General features: G+C 44.2%; 1 long non-coding RNA gene across 1 annotated transcript in view; it reads right to left on the minus strand.

Annotated features, from left to right (window-relative positions):
• Nucleotides 1-1,841: 1,841 nt before the first annotated feature.
• LOC131925274 (uncharacterized) overlaps nucleotides 1,842-12,656 on the minus strand; it is a 77,334-nt gene continuing 66,519 nt past the window's right edge. Inside the window, exon 3 of the long non-coding RNA XR_009383205.1 lies at nucleotides 1,842-1,933. This is a non-coding gene — a long non-coding RNA (uncharacterized LOC131925274). The remainder of the gene's footprint in view (nucleotides 1,934-12,656) is intronic.

Genomic DNA, 12,656 nt, shown 5'->3' on the forward strand with positions numbered 1-12,656 from the left:
TCTCTTGGCAACCGAGTTTTCTATTTCTTTTGTATCTCACACAGCGTCGTACCAGCCAACGGGACAAATACTATATCATTCCGTTTGTATAAGGGACCTAGAGCGGTGGCGTTCATGGAGAGAGGTGGTAGAGAGTGACAGCCAGCACCTGGGGAAGACCAGATTCAGAAGTGCATGTTAAGCAAAGTTTTGTTCTGGGTAAATGAGGAAGTTCTGGGGATGAACAGTGGTGACAATCCCTAGCAATGTGAATGGACCTAAGACCACTCAAAATGGTGCATTTAAACACCAGCTAAAGGAGCTGGAGATATGGCTCAGCTGTAAGAGCACTTGCTGCTCTTGTGGAGGACCTGGGTTCAGTTCCCAGCACCCACAGGATGACTCACAACCATTTGTAACTCCAGCTCCAGGGGATCTGAGGCCCCTTCTGACCTCCACAGGCACCAGGGACACAGATGGTGTACAGACATGCACGCAGGCAAAACACTCATATATGTAAATTTTTTTGTTTTGTTTCCAAGACAAGGTTTCTCTGTGTAGCCCTGGTTGTCCTGAAACTCACTCTACAGACCAGGCAGGCCTTGAACTCAGAGATCTGCCCGCTCTGCGTTCTTAATGCTGAGATTAAAGGTATGTGTCACCACCACCTGGCTTCATACAAATACTTTTTTAATTAATTAAAAATTGTCAAAATAACTTTTCATCAGTTTTTTGTTTGTTTGTTATTTGTTTGTTTGAGACAGGGTCTCTCTGTGTACCCCTCACTGTCCTAGAACTCACTATGTAGATCAGGCTGGCCTCAAATTCACAGAGATCTACCTGCCTCTGCCTCTGTCTCCCAAGTGCTGGAATTAAAAGGATGTAGCATGTACCACTATGACCAACTCAAAATGATAGCTTTTATGTTATGCATATTTTATCACAATAAACAAATAAGGATAACATAGTCATAATTCAGTAAATATAATTTAAGCAACAGTTTGGGGTAAAGTCTATGGAGTTTTAAACTATCACAATTCCAACTTTTATTTCATTCCTGATCTAAATAATTGTTAATAACTTCACAGAACTAAACAAGTGTTCCAGGAAACACCAAAGGCTTAGCTCCCATACCAGCCTTGTTCTCTCCTTCAAGCCTCTTTGAATTATAAGCCCAGGAATGTGGGAGAGCTGTAGGGGAGGGTGTGGGTATAGAGGAGTGTGAGAGGGCTGCGGGAGAGGGTGTGGGGAGGTGTGGAGGGGTGTGGGAGTGCTGCAGGAGAGGGGGTGGGGAGGTGTGCAGGAGTGTGGGGGAGCTGCGGAAGAGGGGGTGGGAAGGTGTGGAGGGGTGTGGGAGGGCTGTGGGAGAGGGGGTGGGAAGGTGTGGAGGGGTGTGGGAGGGCTGTGGGAGAGGGGGTGGGAAGGTGTGGAGGAGTGTGGGAGGGCTGCGGGAGAGGGGGTGGGAAGGTGTGCCTATGTGTGCACGTGCAGCAGCTAGAGCAGGACATCAGGCGTGTGTCTCATTCACTCTCTGCCTTATGCCTAGGGGAACGAGAATTCAATATTCCAACTATGTTGGCAGGCCGGTGAGCTCTCTGGAAGCCCTTCCTGTGTCTACACAGCAATGCTGGGGTTGTAAGCATATGCAGCTATGCCCAGCTTTTTGTGTGGGTATTGGGGACTCAAATGCAAGTCCTCATCTTGCAGAGAAGTGCTCTTGTCTTACCCACCAAGCCATCTCTCCGGTCCCAGTAAACACTGTTTTTATGAATTGTATTTTAGTTAGCATAACAAAGTAATGGGTTTCCCTATGACATTGTCTTGTACATATGTCACTGAATGTCGTTCATATTCACACCCTTACCTTCTCCTAGGAATGGCCATTTTGCTGCTTTCTGATGCTGCCTTAAAGTGTCTTGTGTGGCTGTCACAAGCAGTGGACTGAGATGAGTGTCTGGAATGTGAAGCAAAGCAGCGTCATGGGAGTGCAGGGACATTTGGAGAATGGATAATAGCTTAAGTATGAGCACTGGCTGTTTATGAATACCCAGCAAGAAGGCCATAGAAGCCCAGAAGAGAAGGTTAGGACAGAACTAAGCTGGAGGCATCAGTAAGTGTTTGGAAAAGGTTTGAATTGAATCTTGAGAGCTGGTGAGAGTGTGCCAAGAAATGGGAGGCTTCAGGAAGAAATAATAGTAGCAAAGCATGCACCCTGCAGGCATGACCCCAGCTCCATTACTCCACACGTTCTTACTCCACTCATGGACAAGTTATTCTGGAAACCAGGATTATCTGATCACCAGCATGTGGCTCACCAGAAAAGAACGCCATGGTAATTCAGAACTCTGATATTATCGCCCTGAGGCACATTATCTCAAATGTACTTCATGCACTCAAAATGTTCTAACCCTAGACTGATGCTTAGCCTTTCTACTTCATATCACCCAACCTGTGGTTGGTCAGGCAAGCCTGGTGTTCCTCCCTAGCCATTCTGTGGAGGACTCATTCCCTGGAGTGCTGTTCTAAGAATTCCCTTTTACTTCTGAGACTAACCACATTCTGTGACCTCAGATCCCAGAGTCCTGAGTGGCCACTGAAATTAAATAAACTGCTCTGAACTCATCGCTTGTGATATGCCAAGAACAGTGCTTACCTTTGAAAGAAAACAGGAAAGGACCCCTCCTCGTGGGGGGGGGGGGCTGACATTACTGAGAAAAGCAGCCTCGGGGTTATGAAATAATTGAGAAACCATCATGACCCCTACCAGAACTGCCCACAAAACCTTGGCAAACTGATACATCACCTCGAAAAGATGCCACACATATTTGAGGACACCATAATTGAAATGGTGTGAGAGATTCACTTTATATTTTCAGTGCCCCCCTGGAAAGCATGAATACCAGGGAAGAGAAAATGCTGTCAGGGAAAGTTCTGACATAAAACTTGAGTTGAGACAAGAGGAAAACTTGGCATTCAAGTTTCTCTGTCTTCTGCAGGAAGTGAGTCTAAATAGAGTGCCCAGGAGGATGCTGTATACACTAAATGCCAAGATTAGATGAGGCATGAAGTGTGTGGACTGGGTAGAAGACACAGCTTGCTCACAATTTAGAGTTATTTCATAGTAATATCTGCGTCTATGTTTAAAAGACAGAAGAATTTGCCCTTTGGGTAAGTAACCAAAGTTATTCATATATATGCAGTAATTACCAATCAGAATCTAAAATATTTAATAACATGTAAACCATTCATGCTAAGTAGGGGGAGAAATCAGGCAACAGCAATTATGACCCCACAGAAGGAAAATGAGAGGAAAAGTACATGAAAAGGTGCTGGGTGGGAATGTAGGGAGTGTTTGTCCTCACACGGCCGCTTTTTTAGAAGTTTCCAGAATGAGCATCCTTTACCACAGTATCAAGAAGTATAAATCTGTATGTGCACATATTTTTCCAACGGACACAAATAACAAAAGATATGAGAGTCCTGGTCCATAGCTGTAACCCCAGCACTCCAGAAGCCAAGGCATGAATTCAAAGCCAGCCTGAGCTGTAGCACCAAGCCCTGCGTTAAACAAGCAAATAAACAACACAAAAATCACAGCAGCAACGAAGCAACCACTGTGAGTTCTCTGTGGCATAGATCCTTCTGTTGGCTTCCACAAGTTTTAGAGACAGATCACTGTACCTAGGTACCACTGCTTTGCTGGAAGGTCTTTACAGTGTGGCTTGCTTTATTCCAAATCACTCTCCTGCCCTTGGCTGCTTCCCCACACCCCAGGTATTGGCTCAGAGATGGGAGATGTGTGACTTACGCTGTGTGGCCTCACTATCTACCCTAGAATTTCATATCATGTTCAAGACGGGAAGGAACTGTCAAGGCTCGTGGTTAGAAGAGATAAGATGGAATATTCTAAGAAGGGACTTTGGGAGCCCTCAAGTCAGCATACAGACTGGGGGTGTTTTTCAAGCCTGAGACAAATGGCTGAGATGCCCATTTAACATATCAAGGTGGATACTGGCCGCCAGGTTCTCCTTGCATCCCTCAGTCCCTACTATTGCAGGGCCCTCCTGGCTGGCATACCCCACCCCTACCCTATATCCAGCCCAGAGGCTGGGCTGCCCTTCCCTCACCTGCCCTTCCCTATACAATCCAACCATTTCTGTTACCTGGTCCTTTTGTCTACTCTCCTTGGGCCTCCTGGCTGCTGCACCTGTTTCCCCTCTCTACCCTCTCATTCCCCTCCCCCACTCCTCACCTGGCTCAGAGTCAGGTCCACCCTGGATTCTCCCAGAGGTCCCTGCCTCTGACTATGCTCTCCCACACATCTCCAATAAACTTTCTCCTCCACCATACCTAGGAGCAGTCATGTCCTTCCCTTTCTATTTCTTTCTTTCTTTCTTTTTCTTTTTTTTTAAATTTGGGGAGGACGGGATATTTCTTTTTTATTTGACTCTTGTTATTTTCCTGGGAGAAGCAAAGTCCGTCTCTCATACAAAATAAGAAAATGATGAAGGACTGCCAAGATGGCTTATCTGAGTTAGATCCCAGGCAGGGGAGAACCGACTCCCGAAATTTTCTCTCTGACCTCCACCACAAGCGCGGCTACACACACACACACACACACACACACACACACACACACACACACACACTGAATAAATAAATGCAATTTAAAATCTTTTTTTAAATAAAGAAATAAATCTAGAAAGTAATGAAGTTGATGGTGTTACATATCCTCAAGTGTAGTTCTTTTTAAATACCAAGAAAGATGAAAAGTAAGGTTGTACTTGACGCACTGTTGAAAAGGGAGTGATTTTGTGATTTTCAGTGTCTAGCTCTCAATATTTTACATAATACACACACGTGTGCAGTAGGACCCCTTGTCCAAAGGGGACCAGCGCACTTCTGGTGGGTGCCTGGAATTACCAGGACGTCTGAACCTCAGCTTGAGCTGTACTCTGCTTTCTCTGTCTTCCCAGGAGCCTCATGCACAGAACCTTGGTTAATCTGGGCTGATGTTTTATGTTCTCATGTCACCTCTTGTCACTATTCCAATCATTTGAGCCATTAGGAAGTAAAACCACAGTTGCTGGAGCACAGTTTCCGTGAACCACGACAATAGATCTGACAGCCTAAGAGGTGCTAGACAACCAGTAGTTTGGAGTTTGTGGCAGGGACACACTGGCCCAAGAGAAGATTTGTATACTCTTCACGTACTGAGCTGGACAGAGCACAAGAGATTTCACCACATTATACATGTGTCAGACCATTTAAAATATGAATTGCTTATCTCTGGAATTTTCCCTCCATATTCTTTGGACCATAGTTGACTGTGGAAAACTGAACCACAAAACTGTGGCTAGGAAGGAACTATTGTGAACATAACCGCATGTATAAATGCATGCACTTAAGAACTCAACACATCACAAGCTCCTCTCTTCCTTCTTATGCTACCAGAGAGCACCACTTCCTACCTAGTAAGAGATCTAAGAATCCCACCACCAAACAGAGATAGTCACGGATGGTCTAAGAGGAAAGCAGGGGTGTGGCTCCATCCCGAAGATGAATGACCCCTGGGTTCAAGCTGTCATTGCTTGCTGAGTGTCAGCGCCTCATTCTGTCCTACATTGTGCATTATGTGATCAGACCTCTGGAAGAGAGCGTGTGATGTCACAGCAACACTAAGGTCCTATTAGTAACGAGAGACCACAGGAGCCTTCAATGAGCCGTACTACAGACTTGAGTTCACCACATGACTTGGCTCCCTTGTCATCTTCCAGTAGCGACTCATTGTTCTGAATTCTAGGTCAGCCGTGTAGTAGCCTGGCCACGGTGATCTTCTGTCCTGATGAGCATCATAGATGCCCTTAGAACCTTCCTTAAGCAAGAGGCCAAGCAAAGGTTAGCAGAACCAACCACGTTAACCAATGAAGATAAATAAAGTGTCCACACCACAGCCAGTGTGTCAGGAATGTATAACTCCAAGCAGAATACTTGGTAAGTCCCAGGAAAGAGCATCAGTGCGTGCACCTGAAGAGAACACCCCACACAACTGGTCTCCACAACTGAAGGCCATTGAAACAGGAAATGACATGACCACACAGCGTCATAACTCTGAGTGGTGTCAGCTTCATTCCAAATATACAACAATGCAGCGCCTTTGTTTTCCAAAATGAGAAAATGATTTCAATGTGAGTCATGTGTTCTCTGAACTTTCCACTTGATGCTAGGTCCTTCTTCAGAAAGTAGGGTTTGGAATCTCCGAAGAGTAAGGCACGACGGATGCACCCTCCCTCGGCTGCTCTAACGGGATGTGAACGCCTCCTCATTGAACACCCCCTGAATTACTTAGTTGGTGAAAGGTTTCCGTACCCCAATATTGAGTCTCTCTGCTGACGCAGTAAGCCAAATCAAGCCATAATAAAATAAAAGAACAGGTTTACTGGCAGAAAAAAAAAAAAAAACACATAGCCACGAGCTAGGAGGCAGTTTAAACTTAAGACCTATAGGCAAGGTCTTAAGCAGCTCTGGGGAGGAGCCGCTTTCTGAAAGGGGCAGGGTTTGGAATGGGGGAGAGTGAGGTCAAGAGAAGCTTCCAACTAAACGGTTGGGACTGTGTTCTAATTATTTGAGATTTGTAACTTCTAGAGCTAAGAAAAATGGCCTAAATTAAAGAGGCATGAAATGAGGTTTAGAAGAATCTATAAGTGAGTCTGATTGCCTAATGGTAAACAAACAGAGAGGGAAGTCCAGAATGAGCTACAGTCTTAAAGCCATACTTCTGTTTCCATCTTGAGGAAATTTTCTCTTTGATTCTCTGCTTCCTGTCCTCAAAGGCAGAAGGAGCTCCTTAATGCCCTCTGCTCTCTTCTCACTGCAGAAGAAGTTTATTGCCTTTTCTTACGCCCCAAAGCAAGAAGAATCATGTTTATGCTCTTTCTTCTATGTTTTCTTTTTACATTCTAGTATCTGCTGAGAAACAACATCCCGATTTAAAAAAAAAAAAAATGAACAACAGGAACTCTCCACCTGACAATAAAAAACAAAATCTTGGTTCCAAACATCAACAATTGGCTGCCACATCCCCCTCTCCCCGCTCCCTGCCACCCTGGGCCAGCAGCTGCCTGACTCATTCTGATGTGTTTTGCCTTACTTAGCCTTAGCACTGAGTGGGCTGATGTAAATAGGAAGTGATGAGGAAAATCAATTTGGGGCAAACACTTTTTTTTTTTTTTCAAGGCTGTAACAGGAAGAGATAGGAAGCCCCGGAAGATACTTGATAGATATTCAACTCGGTAGCAAGGAGGAAGTAGAACGCTGAAGCACTCGGCTAGTTATTTTGAGTTGTCAAACGGAAACTGGATACAACAGAGAAAGGATGCGCTCTGTTGCATAGCAACGCAGAGACCAGCAGCTACTGAACAGAGCTGAAACCATCTGTCTCTATGAAAGACGGAGGAGAAACGGCTTAAAACAAAGGAAAAGAAGCACAGCTTAATAAAATGCTTGCAAAGAGTATACAACTTGCTCCTTTTCAAAAAAAAAAGCATACTTTGTGGTAATATACAAATATTTATAATGTTTAATGGCATTTCATAGAATTGATTTTAATGCATGCTGTACTACCTTGCCTTATATTTTGCTCTTTGCTTTTAATCAACCCCTTGCCTCAAGAAAGGTTTGCAGATGGTTGAGTTGGTGGAGCGTGTGTGTGTGGACTTTGGGAGACTTGATTCAAGCCTCGAAGTCAGTACCCAATAAAGACCATCAGTCAGTCAGCTTAAGGACAAATCAGGAAAATGAGGAGAGAAGAACATTCAGTTCCCAGAAAGATAACCTCCTGTCCTGCCCTGTGAGTTCTCCCAGAGGGCTTCCTGAGAGATGGTTCCTGTCTCAGACCCCTGAGCAAGAAGAGACATGCAGCGCCACACAAGGGTGTTTCGTTCCTAGGAAGCCCGCAGCTCAAGAGGGAAGTGTGCAGAGTGGATAAGTTAGACTTTGGGAGACAGGAAGTTCTCTTCAGAAATAATGTTCCATTTCCTGCTGCCCAAGCCTGACAGCCCTACGGTTGCTTTTGATTCCGCAGAAATTCAAGAGCCTGTTTCCTTCCCCACCACCCCCGATATTCCCCCAACGCGCTGCTTTCGACACTCCACAGACCATCGAGCTCCGTTTTTTCCAGAGACCACGTTTCTGTTGTCTCCTCTCAGGGTAGGAAGCAGACATATCTCCACCCCTCTCACAGAGAGCAAGATGTGAAGAAAGAGGACTTCACCTTCGCGTGGCACCAGTAGGCATTATGTCGAGGGAAATGTGGTCCCACCCAAGAGAAGAGCGGCTTTGGTGGTCCCTGAGGTGGAACTCCACCTCCAGCATATCCTAGTTGCAAGAAATCTGGTACCTATAGGTTAGAGAGTCTCAAAACACTAAAAGAAGCGTATGGAAGTGCTGGCTTGGGGAAGGATGAAAAGAGGCCTTGCTAGTTTATCTGCACTACCATCTTTTGGGGTGGGGGTTATTTGGTTTGGGTCTTGGTTGCTTTTGGCTGGCGCTGAAGATTGAACCCAGGGCCCTGAGGATGCTAAACATGTTCTCTGCCACTGAGCTGCGTCCACAGCCATGCACAGTGTTATTTGTTTCTGAGCCTTAACTTTCTGTACAATGACACTGCCCTTGATCTTAGTCAAAAGGCCGAGAAGCGATAACGACACTGTAAATACCATCCATCCACAGTAAGTTAAGAGCACACACTGCGGTCAGCACGCTGCGGTCCACCCCAGGCATTCCTTCTTTGTCAGTCCTTTGTTGGTTCTTTTTTCTGCAAGATGGAGGTAATTATACCGAGCATATTATGGGATGGTGAGGATCTCGAAAGACAAGACAAAGTGTGTACTTAGTAAGCACACACAAAATAGTGATGAACATTCTAGCAAACTAATTTTAACTGATAAATGTAAAAGATCTCCATCAAAATGATGGAGTCTATAGTGATTAATAATACATGCAGATCTCTACAAAACGGTGAAAAATAATTTTTCTTACTGAAATATCAATAATTCATGATTACACGATTTGTGATTTTTTTTAAAGTGTATGAAGCTGGGCAGTGGTGGCACATGCCCTTAATCTCAGCACTTGGAAGACAGAGGCAGGCAGATCTCTGAGTTGGAGGCCAGTCTGATCTACAGGGCAAGTTCAAGGACAGGCAGGGCTACACAGAAAACTCTGTCTTTAAAAACAATTTAAAAATTTAAAAAAATGTATGAGCCAGGCCTAGTGCATATACCTGTAACTCCTATAGTAAAAAGACTAAGGCAGGGGGATTTTCAGTTTGAGCCCAGCCTGGGCAACACAATGAGATATTTTCTAAGAAGAAAGAAAGAAAGAAAGAAAGAAAGAAAGAAAGAAAGAAAGAAAGAAAGAAAGAAAGAAAGAGTAAGAGAAAGAGAGAAGAAGATTTAAGTACACTTATAGCAAATAATAATAACTGTGTATAGATGTTCAAAACTGGGTCTTTGACTTCATCTATACTGTACTATAGTGAAAAATCATTCATTTTAATCAGGTATTTCCTTTGATACGAATATTAACCCAGGAGAAATCAAGATCAAAATTACTTGCTACGTCTTCAAGTTTAAGCAATGGGATGATTTTGAGTGTTAGCCCCAGCTTTCCTGACTTTTAAATTCCACAGCAATTTCTTAAGCTTATACATATGACCTCTTATTTTTGCTGTCTAATTCATATTTATATTTTGTAAAACTTTCATGAAATGGGAAAAGCAACCAGAACATATTTACTACAAGAGTGGCCACAGGAGAATGTAGAGATCCCAGTGTCTGGGCTGTTTTAGGAAACAGGACATGCGGGGTGGGGGTGCTGTAGGCTCTTCTGTCTATGCATGGTGGGACAGTGTAAATCCCAGAAGAGAAAGTGAAAGACCGGGTACAAAGCCCAACTCTACCCCTCTACCTGAGAGTCCCCTGGGCCCTTAACCTCTCAGAGAGGACACATGAGTACCCAACACAGAGGAGATGTTCAACAAATAGTTGTTTCCTTCCAGTTTCCATTTAAGAAAAAAGAGTTCCCATGTCTCTATTTCTCTGTTAGATCCTCATATCTCAGGCACTACCATGACCTACATGACTTTAGAACTGACCTGATTGGGGTGATGTGTACTTAGTTTTTTGTTTGTTTGTTTGCTTGCTTGTTTTGTTTTTACTCTTTGAGGGCCTGACACCCAGATCACAAATAAATACACAGAGATTTATTCGTACTTATAAATGCCCAGCCTTAGCTTGGCTTGTTTCTAGCCAGCTTTTCTTAACTAATTATCCCATCTACCTTTTGCCTCTGGGCTTTTACCTTTCTCTATTCTATGTACCTCTCTTTCCTTCTTACTCCGTGGCTGGCTGTGTGGCTTAGTGGCTGGCGCCTGGTGTCCTCCTCTCCTTCTCTTCCTCCCACTCCTCCCTCTCTTCTCATTCTTCTCCTATTTATTCTCTCTGCCTGCCAGCCCCGCCTCTCCTTTCTTCTACCTAGCTATTGGCTGTTCAGCTCTTTATTAGACCAATCAGGTGTTTTAGACAGGCACAGTAACACAGCTTCACAGAATTAAACAAATGCAACATAAAAGAATGCAACACATCTTTGCATCATTAAACAAACATTCCACCGCATAAATGAGTGTAACACATCTTAAACTAATATTCCACAACAGTGGTGAGAAATGAAGACAGGACAAACACAGGTACAAAAAGGTTGGGATCCAGCAGGCTGCACACTCTGATGGAGCCGCACCAGCAGCGGCTTGGAAAGTCATCACATCGATTGCAGGACACTAAGGAGGAGGTCTGCAGAGAAGCAGTTTCAGATTGCAGTCTTCTGTGAGGAGGAAGCCAACCTTAGTAGTTCCTGCAAACACTGGTTTAAGCAAAAAGCCAACCACTTAGAAACGCCCATACTGGGACCAGGGGGAAGCTTTGCCATTTCTCTGAACCTGACATGGAGAAGGGTTTGCCACCCCCATGGGTCTGAAGCATGGAGTTTTAACATGGCCATCCTCATGCCAATAATACACATTCACTCAGGACTTCATCCACTCCCCAGAGGACACTGTCTTCTCAGCTTTCAGAGGACAGAAAGGAAGCAATGACAAAGGCTTCTTTGGGTGACTGTCTGCCCTGCACAGAGAAGGAGAAGGAGCCGCTCGAAGTCTCTGTAGGATCCAGGGGAGAGAGTTTACGGAGACCGTGTCATGGTTCCAAGTGTGTAACTATCCTAAGCATCACACACTGCACAGCCTCAAAGCTGGATTCCACCAGCTTTTCAAGAGCCTCACTCAACCTCTCTGAGGGACAGCTCCCGAAAACTGCCTATGCACCAACCATCACACTTTTTTGGCCCTCTAAGAAGGAAGCCTGGACCAGATGTGGGCCACTTCAGTGAAAAGACAAAGTGGATATTTGTGTTCAGTACTGCTCCATTGGTGGTTTTGGTTTTTTTAAATATGAATCATGCTGAGGATGATCCAAACAGTTAGGAACTCTGCAGATAAAGGACACTTAATCTGCAGCGGTATGTTGGTGAGTATCTCCATGACAGCTTGCTCAGGCTGCTGTCACCAGTGGAAAAGAGAAAACAAGTACAGGCTGACAGCACCCAGCTGGCTCTGAAGCCTGGCTCTGACCTGGGCCCATTCTGTCCGTACAACAGTTTAGGTGTGCATCGTAGAATTCGTGTGTTAGCGACTTAGCCCTGAAGTCACACATCGGTGTTTGTGCTATCTGGAGCTTATTCTTGAGAGGAAGAGACTGTGGTTGCTTGACATCATGAGGGTAGAGCCCCATGATTTTAGGAGTGGCTTTTATGAAAGGTGTAGGGGCTGAGGAGATGGTTCTGTGAGTAAAGCATTTACGGTGCAAGCGCGAGGACCTGAGTTCAGATCCCCAGCACCCACATAAAAGCCGAGTATGGCAGTGTGTGTCTGCAACCCTATTACTGAAGCCGGAGACGGGAAGATCCTGGGGTCTCATTAGCCAGACAGTTTAACCAAAAGGTGATCTCCAGGTGCACTGGGAGACTCTGTTTCAAAATAGTAATAATAATAATAATAATAATAATAATAATAATAATAATAGAGAAGTGATTGAGGAAGTCATTGAAGGTCAACCTCTGGCCTCCACACATCTGTATGCACACACACATGGATATCTGTACACACACACTCATGAAATATTCACACACGTGTATACATGGTATATACACAGTGCAAGTGTACAACACATACATAAGTACATATACTTTTGTATTTATTAAATCCTATTGGTAGATATTTTATTGTTTTCTTTTATTAACAATATGGAAAACAGTATCATTATGGTTAAATCTTTGTATGTCTTCATGAATATTTCATTGGGTTAACTTCCCAGAAGTAGAATCTGGTGCTCAATGAACCCTGGGAATGAGCTATTTAAGTCCCTATCAACGCTTTATGAATGCAATTTGGCAACAGCTTCATATTAGATTTTACCATCTTTTGATAAAATGTCTGAGTATTTCATCATGTTAACTTATTTTAAGGAAGGCTTTGGAAAAATAAAAAAACTCTGGCTTCTGACTCTGCCCTTTGGGTCCAGCTTATCTTTTCTAACTACTTATTGACAAAGTAATCTCCCCCT

The sequence above is a fragment of the Peromyscus eremicus genome, chromosome 15 (genome assembly GCF_949786415.1).
Source record: "Peromyscus eremicus chromosome 15, PerEre_H2_v1, whole genome shotgun sequence".
Lineage (NCBI taxonomy): Eukaryota > Metazoa > Chordata > Mammalia > Rodentia > Cricetidae > Peromyscus > Peromyscus eremicus.